At 35.9% G+C, this 16,114-nt stretch overlaps 1 protein-coding gene across 16 annotated transcripts in view; it reads right to left on the minus strand.

Annotated features, from left to right (window-relative positions):
* The window catches only part of Tenm3 (teneurin transmembrane protein 3), a 2,467,413-nt gene that overhangs the window by 1,138,758 nt on the left and 1,312,541 nt on the right, over positions 1 to 16,114 (minus strand). The window contains exon 1 of one of the 16 annotated variants that reach the window (XM_063234701.1): positions 11,940 to 12,150. The exons of the other annotated variants lie outside the window; for them this stretch is intronic. The gene's annotated coding sequence lies outside the window, so the exon portion shown is untranslated. Of the gene's footprint in view, positions 1 to 11,939; positions 12,151 to 16,114 lie in introns of those variants that run through there. 16 annotated transcript variants of the gene reach the window in all.

Raw genomic sequence — 16,114 nt, forward strand, 5'->3', positions numbered from 1 at the left:
ATCTTCACTCTGTACTACTTTTAGCACAAAATGATAAAACAGTAAGAGTGTACAAAACCCAGCCATAGGGGTAGGGGGCCTGATTCTTTCCTTTCTGTTTACTTTTGTCATAGTATATATTTCTTCCCCACTTCAAGGACAAAATGTTCTTTTTTTGTAATATTTTTTCTTTCCATCTGATTATGATAATCAGTTCAGTGACTTCTAAAGAGCAGTGGACAGTGGTAGAAAGTTCACTTTGCATTACAGGCATGATCCTCAGACTGAGACATGGTCCAAGCTAAGGGTGCCTTTTAGATTTGGGAACTGGATATCAACCCTGAAGAACTGATGATTCTGCTTTATCCCTTAAGGGACAGTTACTCAGAGAATCTTTTTGTGTATTTCCTTTCCTCCATTCTATGCACAATCATTTAAACTCACCTGGCTAGATCTTTCATTTTATATTTCCACTGCGTGATGGGCTTCTCTTCTACAGCATTTAACATTTAACTTTTGTTTAATGTCTTTCTTCCCCATTATCCTGAAAGCCCTATTAAAGTAAGAACCCCAGCTGTCTTGTTTGCAGTATTCCCAGAATCTTCGATAGTGTCTGGAGATAATGAGTACTCAATAAATAATTTGCTGCAGTCCACATCCTATGTGTAAACTCTTCACTGAAAGCGTGCCCTGTTTGAAACAACTTAGTAGAATGAACGTAAGACCAAAAACACCTAACAGAAAAAGCCTGTTGAATACTTTTACGTATGTCACTTGATGTGTAGATGGAAGGCTTCGTGTCAAGGGTAAGCCAAGAATTATAAAGAAGAGAAAGATATTATCTGGCATTTTTGACTTTGGAAGTTCTTTCTTATAGGTCTGTATGCATTTTCTCTCCTCTTTTATCTGTAATTTTAACCATTTTTATTCTATGGGTCACTGAAAGTCACTCTGATCCTGATTACTATGTAATAAGTAGGTGACTTTTAAGAATGTAATTGAAGAGGAAATAGATGGTTATTTTGAATACAATAAAAATTGATGCTAATATTCATTATGAATAAAAGGGATGATCTGCTCTCTAGTCAATAGGAATGGTATCAGAGTAAGACCTGAACAATTAGAGATGACATTCAGAAATGAGAAGCAGAAAACACATTGCAGTTTGGGGAACAGAACTAAGACAGGTGTCTGCATCCTAACGAGGGTCTTAAGAGTTCTCATGAGAATTGAAAGTATAACTGCTAAGAAAGTTCCTACTTTTAGAAACACATAATAAACTTATATACACACATACGTGTGCAAAGACACACAACACATTTCTTCCTCCAAAGAACATTACACTTGAAGAGCCAATATCATTGTTTTTAAATCAGCATCCATTAAAGATAGGTTTTATTGGGGCTGGGGATTTAGCTCAGCGGCATAAGCACCTGCCTTGTGAGCAGGCGGTCGTGAGTTTGATCCCTGGTACCGGTAAAAAAAATAAATAAAAAATAAAGATAAGCTTTATTTTTATGGTTATGTATGTCTTGAGAATTAAGCCTTTCCAGAATTTGTAAACAGAAGCTCATTGTTCTCTGTGCTGTACATTGAGCGTCCCCTGAAAATGTATTAATAGTTGCTTGAATTTACAAATTCTATGATTGATAATGATGGGGGAAAAGGTTTTTTTACATTGTGTCAGCAGCATCTACCTTAGTATCATCTTTACTTAGTACAGTGATTAAGTTACCTATAGAATATCCTTGAGAGAAATTGGTAAAAGCTCCACCCTGCTACTGCCCCATATGTAGTAAGTGCTGGCCACCTCCTCCATTCACTGACAGCTGCTAATGAGAGATGACTTCCTAAAATCATTACTGGAAATAAGTTCCCTTGTAAAAATTAATCTATTAGTACCACATAATGCAAAATTTCAATTATTCATTCATCTTATTTATTACCCTATATGTAAAGCTTTTAAGCATCAGGCTGTCCTGACTTCAGAATGCATGTTTTTATGATCACTAAGAAAGAAATAATACTTTAATATGCCTTTTCTCTGACACTTAAAATGCTACTTTTTAAAAAGCACTTTTTCATTTGCAGCATAAATTAAAATTTAATTGTATACAGTTATTATTCTAGTGTACCAAGATAGTAATATTAAGGGAAGAGCCAGTGTTTGTAATAGCAAAGTGCTTCTTTATGTTTCCTATTTCTAATTGCTTTTTTCTTTATTTCATGATGAATTTTGACTGACTTTGGTCTTCAAGCCATGTAAGATGTTTTATTGGAAGAGAACTATGCACAGCGAACCTCATCACAGAGTTCATTCAAATGCTACTTAATTCAGCGAAGCCCTGTCCAACCTAGCATGTCCCCAACTCTGCCTACTGGACTCTAGTACCACACACTATCACATAAGTGTTTGCTCCCAGCTACAAGTTAAACTAAATAGCCAGAGAACACTTAGGGTCTCAAGTTATCTGCTCAGCAAGCAGCATCTTCATTCTTCAGGTAAAACATTGAAAAGAGCACCTATTTATCTGTTATCATTAGGAATAATTTAGATTATACTAGCATTAATAAATCCCCTCATGTGATTATATTTATCTTAGGATGTCAGTTATAAGTTCTTATGATTCCTAAAAGAATTTATGCCTCTAGTATTTACATTACCTACTTGTATTTTCTCTGAGATTTCTGTTTGAAGTTAATCCTTCTTACTGTGAAGGATGTAAGCAAAAAAATGAACTTAGTTCTCCTTTCTCTGTTGTCTGTTAATACTTCTCTGTCATCTTCAGAAAGCAAGGCAGTCACTTTAGATCTGTTTTCCAGATCTAAATATATATACAATCGATTCTTTTTCCTTCCATAGTATTTCTACTCATGTATTTGAAAATTTAGAAAAGGCACTACTGCAGATGAATAAGTAGAGTAAAAGGAGTAATGGACTACAAAAAAAAATAACTTTTTTAGTATTAAAAATAACAACTGCTGCTTCCATTGCTAAAGCAATAAGAAAGATACTTTAAACTTTCTGAGCCTTAGTTTTCTCACCTATAGTGAGAATTTAAAAATTTCTGCTATACCTTTCTCTCAGATGGCAAAATATAATATACAGCTCTTTAAATGCATGAAATATAATAATAACATATATATTTATTTATTCATATATACTCAAATATATATACCAAATACATATGTGCATGTAAAGGTATAGATCTATTTGATTTTGTGTGTGTTCCTTTTATCAATCTTTTTCACCATGATCAGCCCCTCCTTGAAGGAACCCTTGCAATGTGCATGCACACTTCCACGTGGGGGCACTATTGCACAGAGGTGTGCACACAGGTGCCCAGTCTGGACTCCTGAGACTGAATACACCTCCTCTACATATAGTTGAGCAGACTTGGGAAAGTCGAATTATCTACATGATCATCATATTCCTATTTGTAAAATGGGGTTAACAATTCTAATACTTCATAGTATTGTTATGAAGATTAAATGTTTCAATTCCCATAAAGCACTTTCAAGAGTGCCTCATTCTAGTACTAATTACTGAAGCAAAGCATTAGCTGTTTTTAGTGTTATTACATTGTGCAAATTCAATATTGTAACTATGTTTTGTGGGCTACAATTGAAAGAAAATGTCATGAATCTTATTTAAATCTTTTCAGATTTGTGTGCCTTCTGTCTATATATTTTTTAGCATTATGGTAGAGGTTCCTTTTAGTGGCTATCAATGTAGAACTTATAATATTTATTATTACTAAATAAAATATTTTTCTTTAGAGTTGAAAATAGCAATTTTATATTAATAGAGTAGTATATCAAAATTTGATGGGTTACTTTAAACATATATCTACATATCTCTATCTATCTATATATTTATATATGAAGAGAAACTCCCACTTAAAATGTGTATACTAAATACCATTTTAAGAAGAATGGTAAATTTTAAACCATAGATTGTTTTTATCTGACAAAATATTTCCCTTTTTTTTGTAAAATATAACCAGAAATATATAGAAGGATTTATATCCTAAATTCTCTATTTTAGCCCTCTCTGTACAAAAATAGGCAGGATTTTAGTACACTGTCGTAAATCCACACAAAGTAATATATTAGACATTAAATTTTTTTGAAGACAGTTTAACAACTCAGAAATATTTTGGTATATTTAAATTGCAAAAATTATACTTATAAGCTGCTTTATAGAAAAAATGCCAAATGCATACATGTATTATAAGTTTTTAAAATTGCAAGCAAATGTACCTCAGTATAAAATGTAATTTTTTGGTGAGAGAATTATGAATGTTTCTATTATTATTTTCTTCTGAATATACATACACATACATGCATACATGTCGTTATATTTGTGTTTTGCATGGTTTCAGTCCACTATATATTTGTGCTAAAAAAAATTTTAAAAAAAGCTCTGATACTTGTTATGTTGATATGTCATCTCTTTAGTCCATTATGTCCTCACACAGATAAAAAGTTTAAGTGAGAATTCATTGGTGCAGTCATTAAAAAGCTATTTTTTTCAGGTCCTTTTAAAATGATTCCTTTGTAACATTACATTAATATTTCCTGAACACAAAGCAGACATTCATGAAAACATTTTGTGCATTGAACTTTCAGCAATTGTGGACCTAGAAGCTGAGAGAGTTCCCTTTAAACCCTGTGCACTGGAGGTCAGGGCTGGAGGAGGAAGTGGTTGTCCCAGGGCTGGTTGAAGGAATACTGGTCAGTCACCAAGGGAGGGGTTGTGGGCGGGGCTTAGAATTTCACATAGGCTGCACTTGGACCTAATCTTAATTTCAGAACCAAACATAGATATATTGATATATTTTTACTACTACTAGAAAGAGAGGTGATAGACAAATGTACTCTCAAAAAGAGAGAGCAAGGAGAGACAGAAATGGAGGAAACCAGTGACAGAATCTCCATCTTTGAGGTCATCCATATTGGGAGAGAATCTCCATCTTGAAGGACAATGGAAAATGAGCTACTGCTAAAACATAAACAGCTGTCACTAGTCAAACCATTCAACACCTCCAAATTCTTTCGTTCTAAAGTCCCAATCACAATGACATAAATAACTTCTCTCACTGCTGTCACTCCCACCACTGCACAAAATGTATCAGAACACTGTTAGGAAAAAGCATCAATAAAGAGGTCAATGGACCACGCTCAGTGTTCGCCATGTGGCACCCAGATAGGAATGAAGAACCCTGTCAAAAATGAAAATCAATCAAATCTACAAGCATCTGGCTGCCCTTGAGTTTTACTTACTTTTTGAGATGGGGTGTCACCATGCCTTGGAGCTCACGGCCATCTTTCTGTGTCAGTATCCTGACTGCTGGTATTGCAGTCATGCACCACCATGCCCAGGTCTGACCTTAACTTTTCAATCATGCTGTAAAACTTCCAAGTCTCTTTTAGTTACAAATAAAATAGGTAAGGTGAAATGAAATTTATACCTGAAGTAAAATACATTATTTATCAAACAAGGCTTTGACAGAGTCAAAGACTATATAGCTGGTAGAATTTTCATTTTATCCCCTTTGAAGTCACACCAATCTTTTTATATTTTCAAAAATTTCCCATTGTTTTTATATTGTCTTAAAATTATAAAGCAAAATTAATTCAATTCCATGGAATACCTTTCCTCACAGGTTGAGAGAATGATTTCCTTCAACCAGGGAAGTGGATCCATCATTCAAATATGAGAATGTACTAAAGGAAAATACCAGCAAACTATGCTTGGGTTTTCATTTTCCTGGACTTGTTAGAGCAGGGCTGCTGTTGGGTACTGTGGTTTAGGACTGTTGGGGGGACTAAATGCAAGGATTCTAGAAAGCATGCCTTTCCCAGTTGTCCTGTATTTACATTATTTAGTCAATACCTGTTGTCCTCTCTTCTCCACTAGGGAAAAAAAATCACTCCAGAACCAGAACTGACATTCTCTTAGCACCACACCACTTAATTACTAACAGAGAGATGTGAGGAGTGGTTCTGATCATGCCTTAGTTCTGCCCAAGGGCATTAACCCAGCTGCTCCCATTTAGTATGTGGTAAAAAGACCTGCCAGGCTTTAGCCCTTGACTGCTGACTTGAGAAAAGGAGATCAGTATTCAACAACTGGCCAACCACAGTTTTGTTCTAAAATGTCCAAAATGGAAACATCTAAATTGCAGAAAAACAAAAACCCAGAAATGAAAGATAACTAATTGAAGGGATATTATAATAAATCAGTATTTTTGAAATCAATGTTATATCACATTAGGAAGGACACTACACAATACAGCACTACCCAGTGAACCCTGGTAATTAATCTCAACGCAGCCACTCTTGAACTCCATCAAGAGTCAGGGGCAGGTGTATTGGAAAGCTCCTGTTTTTGCCCCCTGTTCTACATTTTTAAAAACATCCATCATTTTTATATTGTGTCACATGTCTTAATTCATATCAAGCAATAAAATGTCATTTTTGATACCCTATTTAAAATAAACTGCTTAAAAACCTGCATAAAGCAATAAGTTAATATTTGAGCCATAGAATTCATAAGCGAGTTTTTTCTTCCAATAATCTGATATTGAGGAAACATATTCAGCTCCAAATAAGCCATGAGCCTGTGGAGCGGTGCAAGTAGGACAAGCTGACATGAAAACTTTTAAGTCCCCAAGGCTTTCCAGGGCTTTGTGGTACACAGTCCAAAGAGAGGGACTGAGAGGAACACTGCAAAATCCTGATGCATAGCTTCTCTTTTCCTCCCCATCACTTCCCATCTCCTCTTTACCCCCTACCTAGTAAACCAACCTTAAAGCACTGAAAACAAAACAGAACGAATTAATGGGCCCTGTTCTTTTTCATTATTTATGCCCTTCTCATGTACCATACTAACCAAGGGATGCTCTTTGATGATTATATCTCCAAAGAACATTACTGTGATCATGGTATGTGCTGGGGAACCATAGATAATTAATCAGTCAAACTGAGAGATATGGATAAGAATAACTTTTGGATTTTGTAAAAGTAAATTTAATGCCTAAAACCTGCTAAGAACTGATTAATCAAATAGCCTCTTACACTCATAGTTAAATCAGTTCATATACTACAGCAGATTGCAGGTTTATGCCTTCAACTGAAGAGAAATAAGAGAAGGCAGATTTTACTTTTGCTCCATTTAAACCTTCTTTCTCAACTCCAATGAGATGTGTATTTGCTACAGAAGTGTTTCCGGTATAGAAGTTTCTCTTATCCTAATAAACCTATCAGGAAATGAGACACCTACTTATTGGCATTTTTTTTTTTTTTACTTTTTTGCAATAAATTGCTGTGTCACAGGTTTCCATCTACACTTATTATATTTGTAAAATGGAAATGAAAAAGAATCCATAGACCCAAACCAACAAATGCATGAAAATCACCATAAGTACTATTGTACATTTTTACAGATTAATCTTCACAAGGAAAATTTGCATGACTCTAAGACAGTGTTGTGTGGATCATAAAGGAGTTAACAATCCTTGTCTTCACAGCAGTGAACCATGGAGAATTCCGGGAGTGGAATATGGACAAGGAAAAGGAAAAGAGAATTGAATGGCCTTTTGTTTCTTAAAAAAAAGGAAACCAACAAAGACTTGTTTCCTTTTCCCTTTTTGTCAAATGAAAGCTCTGCAGAGATGATTGAGCTCTTGCATGCTACTGTTTGAATTCTGTAGGACGGTATTCTATGTAGCTTTGCTCTAAGTACACCAAAGGATGCTGCTACTTTTGAAGGTTAAAACTACTTTGTGGAGCATAGGGAACCTGTCTGAAGATTTCTGATCCTTGGGAGAAGAACATCGTGCTCTCCTCTCAGCTAGAGCTTGCTTCAAGGAAACATATTTGGATGCCAGTTTATCAATTTGTTGAAGTGCTAGGCCAAGGACACTTGGCAACAGGAAAACAAATCCAGAACTAACTGAAGATGTGTAGTTGCTATTAACATGGTACTAACACCAAATCAGAACTAGGTTCTTATTTATCATCTTTTTATTGTCCTGTGAGAAGAAATATTGAGTCTTTACATTTCTGTTATTAATGGAAGTCATACCGCAACAGTTTCTCTAATCATTACCATTTTTAAAAGGAAGATGTCTACAGAAAAGGTTAGAAGTTCTTTCTGGAAGAATAGCTCAACTAATCAGGTGCCACAGAATAATTTTCATAAGATTATTCTAATCCTGTCAGAATATTTTAAAAGCTTGAGAATAGATAATAAAAGTTATCTTGTTCTTTGGCTATATGTACAAGAAGAAAATGCTCTGGCTTTAAAGAGTACTGCTATACTATTGCAAGACCTTGTCACTGATGTAAAAATCATGCCAATTATGACATGGTAATATTTTAAATATAATGATATATCCTCTCTCTGTCTCTTTCTCTGTCTCTGTCTCTGTCTCTGTCTCTGTCTCTGTCTCTGTCTCTGTCTCTCTCTCTCTCTCTCTCTCTCTCTCTCTCTCTCTCTTTCTCTCTCTCTCCTTTCTCTTTTTAAATGGCAGATAGTATGAGCAATATACTTTGTCATGTTTGCTACTCAAGTGAATTAAAGATACAATGGACCATTTCTTGCATGCCTAGGAATGAGTGACATGGAAAGAAGGTTGAAAAATTTCAAGTGAAGCCGATACTGAGGATAGGATCATGTAGCTATAAGCTAACAGTAAGAGACTACTTTAATGCTGGTAGCAGTCTGTTTCAAAGTGGTTTTAATGTTAAAGGATATCACTGTAACTAATGCACAATCTTTTCTTCATTGGGTTACAGTTATGTACACAAAGCCATAGAGGAAATCATGCAAAGCAAAATAAGAAACCTTTGAATAAAATCTGTCATTCATTACATATTGTATTTAAATAGATTCACATTTTACCTTTCTATTTACAAGTAAACTATTTCAAGTAACATAACTTCAAGCCATTTTCGTTCAGCAGACTGCATTTAAAAAGCTTATAGATTTAACAAGAACTAAAAAAAAAGCTAATGGCATTCTTAAGAGTTATTTTTTGCTCAGAACAACTCATAACAAAGAGTAAAGGAGTCACATCTGGAGTGAAGAAGCTGTACACCTCCAGGATGCACTGATGCAATTGCATGAATCTGACCGGACATGGTTCAAGCACTGTAGAAGGTGCTCAAGAGGCCGAGCACAGGGCTTTGATATGAAGAGCTGAATCTTGCTTTGGACCAAGCCTGCTCAAATTGAGCCATCTGATTTGAAGTATTCAGAAGAAAAAGCCCTGGTGGTATTGGCTTTCTATTGAAGAAAGCTTTATTTTTGAGTGGTTGAGCATTCTGGAGAGACGTACGCACCACACAGAAACACATGTGGCAAGCCCTCTGGGATTTTCCCTTTCCTACATGCTAATGAAGATTAAAGTGTAAGAAAGTGCAGACATCAGTTGAACAGATAATTAATGATGATTGATGATTTACTTTTAATTTATGCCACATGATTAATTCAGGTAAAACATGCAGATGCTTGAAACTTCTGGGGTTGTGGAATTGTTTAGCATTCAACATAGGCTGACAAAAATCTACACAGCAGCCTGCTCTTGGATCCCAATATTACCCATAATATAATTTTTGTTAGGTATATATTGAAAGAGAACACTCCATTAGTGAAAACTATGAAAGATGCTTTCTTAGCCAAAGCTACTTAAGTAAAGCTTTGTTTTCCCATAAAATCATTGGTATTTTATCTTGTTTTGCTTTATGTTTGTACAAAGTTACTTATGTAGTTCTGTTGCAAAAACTGTTTTTATATTTCTCACATCTTTTACATTCTCTTAAGATAGAAAACACACAAAGCACGTGCATGTACTGTGACAGTTGTGAAGGTGAAGGAGTGACAGCCGTCTCCTGGGCAGAAATATACCAAAATTCAAGCCATAAATCCAGCAGAAGGAAGCACATCAGCAATTTTCCCCTTTTGCCAGCACAGCATGGCCCTGCGCGACGCAGGTTGTTGCTGTATTGTGCAGAAGTGGTATGTCAGAGCGACATCAAATGATAAGGCTGTTTACAAGTGGTAAATTTAAGGCCTTTCTGGTTCCTCGGAGTTTATCCCTCTAAGGATAGTAAAGCTTGACAAGACTACAGGATTTGGAGTTTTACTATCATATTGTAGAAAACTTAATGCTTCATTTGCTGACCCAGAACCTAGAATGAACTTCAGTAAACTGGCAGCCTCCTGGGTCTGAGCTTCTGGTGAGTATTTATTCCTAATATATTGGAAAATAAGAAATTCTGACCTGAGCAATTCTAACACAACGATGTGATGCAGGACTCATATGGGTGTACTCTGTGTTTGACTCCTGGCAGCTTTACTAAACCTGTTCTCTGAGATTTGCTCTCAACAAAACTTGCTTATTGTAGTATTTTTATTTCTATGTCTTAGTAGCATTGGCACAGGGAATTCAACAGCTGACATTTCTCTTTCTAGTCAAAAATAATTTAAAAATTCAACAATGTATTACTTTAGAAGTAATGACTTTTAATTTCCATAAGTACAAAAATGATTGCTTGTATACTGAATTAAAAAGTAGCAATCACTGATAAGCAAATTTTTAAAAATATCATCATTACAATCTCAGAGCACTTTAACCCAACATAATAATTTTGCCTAAAAACTTCAGGGAATCATAATTATATATGATTTTTTTTGTTTTAAATTTATGTGTCTTTTGTTTTAATACAAGCAGCACTGGGAAATAAACATTTTTCTTTTGATAGAGATGACAAAAGACAAAAAGGAATAAAAAAGACTAATTTTAGTCTAAAAATGATTTGTATTAATTATACAAAAGCTACAACAGCACCTAAATAAGTTGCATTTTTCAGGAATGAGACAGTAAATTAGAAATTACATTTCAAATCTTCATTCATAGGTAAGTTACATTCAGCACTTTCCAGACATAAGTGAAAATGCAAACCATCACATTATCCCTGCTTCACTGCTTTCCTTTCCTTTTTCTTTCTTTTCCTTTTTTCTTTATCTCTCCCTCTCTCTGTCTCTCTCTCCCTCTCTTCCCTCTCTTTTTCTCTCTCTGTCTCTCCCTCTCTTTCTCTGTCTCTCTGTCTCTCTCTCTCTGTCTCTCTGTCTCTCTCTCTGACTGTTTCTCTGTGTCTCTCTCTGTCTCTCTGTCTCTCTCTCTCTCTCTCTCTCTCTCTCTCTGTCTCTCTCTCTCTGTGTGTCTCTCTCTCTCTTTGTCTATATCTCTCTTTCCCTCTCTCTTTCACTTTAGCACTGTTCTCCCTTCCCATACCCTGCTGGTACAATGAGTTTGTACGGTAAGGAGGTGGCTTACCCCTGGATGTGCTTGCCCAGCTGCAGATTTCCAGTCTAAGTAGCTGCTGCATATCTCCTTTGTCAAATCTAACAAATATTTGCTTTTGTCTTATATTAAACATATCTCTTTTTTTTTCTCATCAGTGTTGGAGTTTAGTGCAAATCAAGTTCTTTTATTAATCATCGGCCCTTACATCTTCATGAATTACTCAGTGTGTTTAAACAGATCTCTGTCGACATAGTGCTATGGGCAATTAGAACTTAGGGACGTTGTTAGGTAACTGGCACCCTGGATAGTGGAGTATGATTCTCACTGTGTTGCTGCAACCACAGAGATCTGTAATTCCTGAACCTGCAGGAATTTATTTATCAGCATGGATTGCATGTGGCTAGGAAGAGTTATTCATGAACACTGTCACACTTTAAAAACTAAGCATTAGCTAAACCTATGAAAAACCCCTAAAAAAGAATATATATAATGTTGTCAAGTGCCAGATCTAACTACACTTTTAAAGTTTTTCTTCCTTTTAACCCACATGCTTACAGTTTATATATCTGTTAGTGAGGAATACGCCATCTAAATTTTACTACAAAAGCTAATGACCCTATTAACTCTAATTTGTTTACTCACCAGTCTGGAACAGTCTCTTCCACAGGTACCTCTTTGATGTTCAAAATTAAGCTTCCAAGAGGTTTGAGAAATTAAATGCTAAAGGAGGTCAATTATACAACAGTTGCTGTAAAGACAAAGATTGCCACTCCCATGTTGCTTTAAATCGACTATTTTTCTCTTCCTTGATGAATAGATGAACACAAATACAACAAGATTACTACTCAACACATGTTAAACACTCCTCCTGATTTGCTTGGATGTGATGGATAGCTTTGAATGAGTGCACCTGAGCATGCAGGAAAGGGCTTAATTAAAACCCAGCATAATATTCAGTGCTTGCTTCTGAGGTAAGATCTGAAATACACACCAAAATATTTTTCAAACTGAAGCAAATCAAAGAGAAAGGACACACTTGATAAAAGTAGAGAGTTATCCTATTATCGCTTGCAAACCCTCATGTGGGAGCGAATTTAGTACACAGCATCGTATATGTGAGCCTCTCAGATTGCTCCCTGCGGTTCAGACATCAGCACTCTTGTGATACAGTTGTGAAGTAGAAAGAGCTTTCTGGTTATTGGAAAATAAATGAGTAAACCAATTGTAATACAATTGGAATGTGCTAGGGAAATAAACTCTATGAAAGCTTTTGCATGCAAAGTTATCTTTTGTGTTAATACTGAGTCTTGTAGCATTTCTGTAATAATGGGTAACAGGCATTTTGCAGAGTTGAGGCCCTGCCTGCAGAGCCAATATAGCTTTTGCTCTCTTTTCATGGTTAGTAAAATCTTGGTGTCATCCCATTTATATATATATATATATATATATAAATTTGTAGTATGGCAATGTCTCCTCTAATAAGAACTGTTTTGTCCGTAGAAAAGGTTAATGATTCTGAAATAAGCATTGCACATATTATTCTAGGGACTAGGTATTAATGGATATAATGTAAATTTCTCATACAATAAAATTTAAAAGAGGGTCATGACTTGAAATGGCCTAATCAACTGTTTCTAGAATAATCTTGCACCATAACTGTACTTTCTTCCATCTCTTACTGATTCAGATGGCTTCCCTTTCTCCCTGATTTTTTTCTGATTTCCTCTTTCCAGGTTACACTTGTTAAGAATACAATTGGTGCTCTTCGGCCACTGAATACATTGTTATGCACAAACCAGAGCACAGGCCTAGGAATCTAAGGGAAGTTAGGATGTCTATGCTGTATACTGTACAAAACGAGGTTTAGGTTGAATGTAGAAACCGTAGAGTCAGGATGCAGATACATGAATCTTGTAGCCTCCTTGCCTATGAAACAAATAATAGTAAATGCTACTAGGTGTTAAATGAAACTGTTCATATGCAAAGATTAGAATCTGCCTTCCTACATAATAAAAGGCCAATATAAAGTACTAAGTACAATTATTTAGTGACTAGAACTAAGCTGTCCAGGCTGTGCACTCCTCACCCAGGTTAGAATTCAAGCTGCTTGTTGCTTTGTCTTCTGAGTTTTTCTGGCACTACTTTTTTGGTGCCTCTTTGTTTGGTGCCCTGGTTGTGTCACCTGATTCTTTGAATCTTAGCTTGGCTCCTAAGACAGGGTCACGAACATGAAACTCAGAAGGGAAAGAGGCACTCAGAGACAGTTGGATAGATGGTGCATTTCACTGGAGGAGGGCCTGATAGAACCTTGACATCCAGAAACTAATAGGTTTTCTCTAGGCTAAAAAGGGAACACCCTCCCACCCCCTAACCCCCATCCATTCCCCACCCAGGGCCCCACCCCTAAGGTTCAGGTTTCTGTCTTCCAAACTGTTCTGTCTTTGCCCTGGGATCTCAGTAACTCTCCCTCATAATCCCTACCCTTCATTAAATCTGGATAACTACTTTTAAGAATGGTGAGCTTTGGTTGTGGCAAATGAGAGGTTCCAGTGATGTGGTAAAAGAGACGGACGGACTAACCATATACAGTAAGATTCCCTGGAACTTAGCTCTTTATTTATAAGATTGAAGACAATTTCTCATCATGTCTATGCATATAAACTGTGGGGGAGAAAATGGAAAACAGCAAAACCACTGAGTTACAACAAGCAAAGTAGCATTTCACAGTGTTGGAGAAAAATATCATGATGTGTATTTTAAAGACTAAGGTGGTGTTCTGTTTTGTACCCAAAAACAATTTAGGATTTATTATCCTGCTCAGAAAGGTACATTTGAAAGTTTGTTTTCATCATTTCTGGGGGGACACTGACAGTGGGACAGAACACATAAGCAGCAAGCAGAAAACAGGAAGAGACGACAAGCTATTGAAAAATCACTCTTGGGTTATTAGGGACAGATATTTTCCAAAGCATGTTGGAGAAGGGCCCAAGGAAATGTTTTAGAAACTTGTACATTAAAGGGTGGGCATTGAGCAAATGAGTAAGACAGTGATCTGCAGTGAGTTCTGTAAACATAACATTAAGAAGGCCTTCTGGGCCTGTTCCAGCCCCCTTGCAATGAACAAGGTAAAGAGTATATGGTAAGAAATGGCAGCATCCAACGAGCAAAATACCAGCCCAGAGTGAATAGAGACGATCCCTTCATCACTTTCAGCTAAAACATTTCATGACCAAGCTCCACTGCATATTACAGAATGTTAGTTGCATAGTTATAAAATTATCATACACTTAATTACTGGCTTTAACTTGAAGCTGATTTAAAAACTTCAGTCCTGACTCCCTTGTGTGTGTTGTGTGTGTGTGTGTGTGTGTGTGTGTGTGTGTCAGTGGTGTGTGTCCGTAGGAAATTCTTATGATTTCTCCTGGCTTCAGTTACCTAATCTATAAAGTGGGGACATCCAGACCCTGCCTCACAAGCCTGTTGCAATGTAGAGCCGTAATGTATAGAAAATTCTTATTGTGTTGTTTGGGACTCCGAGTGAATACTAACTCTCTCTTCAGCTCTCCCAAGTGGCCACCATGCCCCAGACTTTTCACTAGTAAATAGCAGAATGTTTATTAAATTGTTTTCAATTCACACTCTGAGATGTAGGTTTACCCTTTCAAGGCAGACGGTTTCATCTCTTTCTCAGACTTGGTTGCAGTTTCAGGACTGAGGATTCCTTACTCATCAATGGCAGTTGGCTCTCGAGCTTCAGAGAAGCCAAAGAGGGGAGAATCCCTACCTTACTCCTGACATGTCCACAGGCGCTTCCTCACCAAAGCCCATAGACAACCATTACACTCATTAAAGAATAGCCCTTTTATACACCTTTGCAAAGCCGAATGTTCTAATATTGAGTTATTATTAAAAAGAAAATCTGTCATCCATTTTTTTCTAATTCAAGAAAGTGATATAACCCTTTGCCAGTAATTTTATTTCATTTTTCTATAAGAAAATTTAGAACAATAGTACAGATTTGACCGACTTGAACACAGGTGTTAAATGCTGTGAGCCTGTCCTGTAAACCAGGCACTTTCAATATAATGTTAATAAGGTTAACACTGAGAAATCAGTGAACCAAAACTTTACATTTTAAATATTTTTTCATTGCTGTTATAGTTTTAAAAATGTAATTACAAATCTTATTTCCTCATAGTAACATAGACCAGCATTGCAGAATTAGTCTGAGTTAAAAATTAGACTCATATCCCTGTTGTCAAAAGGCTTATTTAAGGGTTTGAAGCAGTGAGAATATTTACTGTTTTCCAAACTCTGATTTCTTATTATATATTACAACTGAAGGATCTGTTATGGAATAACAGTATTGCAACTGGTGTACTTGAGGTATTTTTTTAAATATTCAGATTAATTTAGTCCATGAGCAAAAACCTTTTTATCTTTTCCCTCAGCGGGGATTAAACTCAGGGCCTTTGCACTGAGCTACACCTTCAGACAATCCTTTTTAAATTTTGAGATAGCATCTCTAAGTCACTAAGTTGCCTGGGCTAGGCTAGACATTGTTGTCCTCCTGCCTTAGCTCCCAGAACAGTGAGCTTACAGGTGTGTACTATTATATCTGGCTATAGTAAACTATTTTTTTATAACAGCTTTACTTCTTCAAAAAGCAAAACAAGGTAGCATCACATTTTAACCACATTAGTATATATATATATATATATATATATATATATATATATATAGTGACTTATATTTGTTTACGGCTCAGTTAAAAACAAATTTAGTGCAGATTATAAGAAAATAAAACTTTTAATGCT

Source organism: Cavia porcellus, unplaced genomic scaffold, assembly GCF_034190915.1.
Source record: "Cavia porcellus strain 051 isolate PalLab524CR breed Dunkin Hartley unplaced genomic scaffold, mCavPor4.1 scaffold_24, whole genome shotgun sequence".
NCBI classification, from domain to species: domain Eukaryota; kingdom Metazoa; phylum Chordata; class Mammalia; order Rodentia; family Caviidae; genus Cavia; species Cavia porcellus.